This window comes from Mandrillus leucophaeus, unplaced genomic scaffold, assembly GCF_000951045.1.
Source record: "Mandrillus leucophaeus isolate KB7577 unplaced genomic scaffold, Mleu.le_1.0 Scaffold125, whole genome shotgun sequence".
NCBI lineage: Eukaryota > Metazoa > Chordata > Mammalia > Primates > Cercopithecidae > Mandrillus > Mandrillus leucophaeus.
In genome coordinates this window covers 1,235,440-1,238,756 of record NW_012100876.1, presented here as the reverse complement: position 1 = coordinate 1,238,756, position 3,317 = coordinate 1,235,440, and the positions used below count along the sequence as shown (strand labels likewise).

The 3,317-nt window shown below is 39.9% G+C and overlaps 1 protein-coding gene across 3 annotated transcripts in view; it reads left to right on the top strand.

Annotated features, from left to right (window-relative positions):
- Positions 1–3,317, top strand: part of RSPRY1 (ring finger and SPRY domain containing 1) — a 64,914-nt gene that overhangs the window by 33,127 nt on the left and 28,470 nt on the right. The window lies entirely within an intron of this gene.

The window sequence follows — 3,317 nt, the reverse complement described above, 5'->3', positions numbered from 1 at the left end:
ATTCTTACTAGAGATGGGGTTTCACCATGTTGGCCAGGCTGGTGTCGAACTCTTGATCTCGTGATCTGCCCTCCTCGGCCTCCCAAAGTGCTGGTTATAGCTTTCGTCTCAAAAAAAAAAAAATGAGCCTGGGAAAACAACCTGTGTAGTATATGGGTCAAACCCACTTGTACTTTTTTGTTTTAGGATGCACTCCAGAAATTGACTGAAATTCTCAATTTAAATGGAGAAGTAGCTTGCCAGGACTCAGGCCATCCTGCCAAACACAGGAACACATCTGCAGTCCTAGGCTGCTTGGCTGAGAAACTAGCAGGTAACTTTGGGACACTCCACAGTGGAAGATCTTAAGTTGTTTGACATTAAAGGGAAATTTGTACTGTAGGTCTTTGATCAAACCTGCTATAACAGAAATAAATCTCTTAACAATGATATTGAGAGACGTAGACTAACTGGAAGAAAATTACTGAAAGGCTACAGAGATAAATACAATTTAATTTAGCTTTGTGGATTTTCAGGGGATATTTTAAAAGAAAAAAGTTGTGTTTATTTGCTTTAAGAATAAGGAGCAGGGAAAAGAAAAAAAGGGGGAAAAAGCTAAATTCAGCATAACAAAGATATGTATGTATGTATACAATATATAATTTGCATATATACACACTTTATAAAGTTTAGCTAGATTATGAAGACATACAAGGTAGAGGGAGAGGAAAAGGAACTTCTGATTGGAGCAGTTCCTGAGAAGTAGATATTTAATTTGTTTATGAATATTACCCATTTTAAGAAAGTTAACAGCAAAGTATAGGGGCATAGCTCAGCTACTTACATCACATATTGTGGAAGAAACAATGGATTAGAAATCAGAATATGTGGCTGCTGGTTTGGACTCTCCCATGTGCTCGCCAAGTGCCCTGGAGTTAGTTGCTTCACTGTGTGGGCTCACTTGCTTAACTGTGAGATGGGGCTGGTACTATTTTCTACCTCAGAGCAGGATGCTTGAATAAGATAACATGCGTGAAAGAGTTCTACCAATTTGATTGCTACCAGTGATTTAAAATAATATGGCATTTTAATTTATATCAAGTGTTTGTTGTATTTGTCTAGGTCCTGCAAGTATAGGTTTACTGAGCCCAGGAATACTGGAATATTTGCTACAGTGTCTGGTAAGTGAGACATCAAAACTATTTATTCTCAGTCATCTAGAAGTGAGCATCATCTAGAACTGTGCATTTTCTCAAATTGCTGGCATAGCCTCTGGCACAGAGAATGGAATCAATTGTAAATTTTATTTGCAGGTGTTTCCCAAATGCTTATTTATTCCCTCCTATGTTTAAAAAAGAGAGTGGGATTGGAATTTATCCCAACCAGCAAAAACAGCTGAGTTGGTCTGGTTTTAAATTTAGTCATAAGATAGCTGCTATGATTGGCTCTTTTGCATGTTCCTAGAGTTTGCCAAATGGTAATAGGGACCTCCACAGTGGAAAGAAAATTACATGGTGTTCCAAGCCAGGAGGCCATCAAGTCAAATTCCCAGTATATATAAATCTCTACTCCTCCCTGCCCTCCCCCTCACTGCTACTGTTCTTAAAACTGTTGTCACTGGAATATTTAGTATATTGTATGTGAAGCTTGTGGTTTGCTGAGGCTGTGCCCTCAGATCTCTCCTAGTTCTGGCCTGTGGTCTTGAATGGTCTATATTTTTAAAAGTTATTTTTGTAAGCCTAGTGAGCATTGGCCTTTTTCAAAACTCTGGTCTGAAAACCCTTATTTGTCAATACACACTGATACGTGCTTAAAACACTTGCCTTACTCTCAATGAGCACTCTGGGGATACAGCATGGCAGTCCTTTGATTTCAAGAAGTTTATTGGTTAGTTGAGGAAACAAAACTACTCAGACAAGATAATTAGCCTCCATTTTATCACAGGATGTGATCATGGGATAAAGTACTTCGTCAAGGCTAAATGAGGGCCGGTCACTGTGGCTCACGCCTATAATCCCAGCATTTTGGGAGACTGAGGTGGGCAGGTCGCCTGAGGTCAGAAGTTCAAGACCATCCTGACCAACATGGTGAAACCCGGTCCCTGCTAAAAATACAAAAATTAGCCGGGCACGGTGGCATGTGCGTATAGTCCCAGGTACAGGAGGCTGAGGCAGGAATTCGCTTGAACCTAGAAAGCAGAGATTGCAGTTAGCTGGGATCTCACTGCACTCCAGTCTGGGCGACAGAGCGAGGCTCCGTGTCAAAAAAAAGACTAAATGAGAGGGTGAGGGAGGTGGGTGGTATGGGTAATGAGAGCTGGGGTGTCATGAAAGTCAGACTTCCTGATGAAGGTGGACCCTCAGCTGGGTCATGCCATAAGATTAGGATTTTATTGTGCCCAGAGGAGGAAAAAATGGACTTCTTAGCTAAGGGAACATCACAGGCAGAAGCCCAGAGACAGAGAAGTGTCTGATGAGAGAAGACAGTGTTCAGAGATAGGACACAGACTGAGTAGCCAGCTAGAAAGGGTTCAGGGCCTGAAAAGCCAGGCAGAGGGATTTAGATGGATATGAGAAGAAATAGAATGCTGAATAGGCTTTCCAGCAGCAGGGATGGTGGTTATGTGAGCTTTCCAGAACTTAGGTGGGTACCAGGGAAGTCAGTGGGAATCATCTGATATTCTGGAGCTCCTCTGGTGGCTCCCAATGCAGCAGTAGGGAAAGCATGGCTATGAGAAGGTGTCATGTTCAACAGATAGACCTTTCCTTAAAGGGGAACTCATGTGACATGAACTTAAATGTAACTAAAAGAGTTCACTTGTTGCTTTCTCCTGTCTACCATCAGCATTTGTAGAATTCCTTTCAGGAAACAGCTTAAAAACTAAGCCATTAATTGTTAATTTAATTATTTCTAATTTTGGAACTTGGTAGTGATAAGTGTTTCTTTTTAGGGTTCTAAGTAAAAGATCATTTTTAGTTTATAATTCAAGGTTTCTGTTTGGCTTGCACAAATGAATGTGAGAATCAATGTTTTATTTAACAAAGCCCTAATATAAGTTTTACGAAGTAAAATAACATAGTGTATTTAACAGGATACTTTTGAAATTTCCAAATCTATAAATTAACCTAGTGACTTTAAGAAAAAATTACAAGATTAAGAGAGCCTGTCCGGTTCATTACTGTTACTGTCATTACTAACATTAGCCAAACGGATAATTGAGGACTTGAATGAATGGAACTTTTCTGACCACTCAAAAAAACATCTAGCACATACTGGGCAAGGAAATGAAACTGATAACTTGCCACCTCTGCAGGGGAATGATTTTTTTTTTTTTTTTT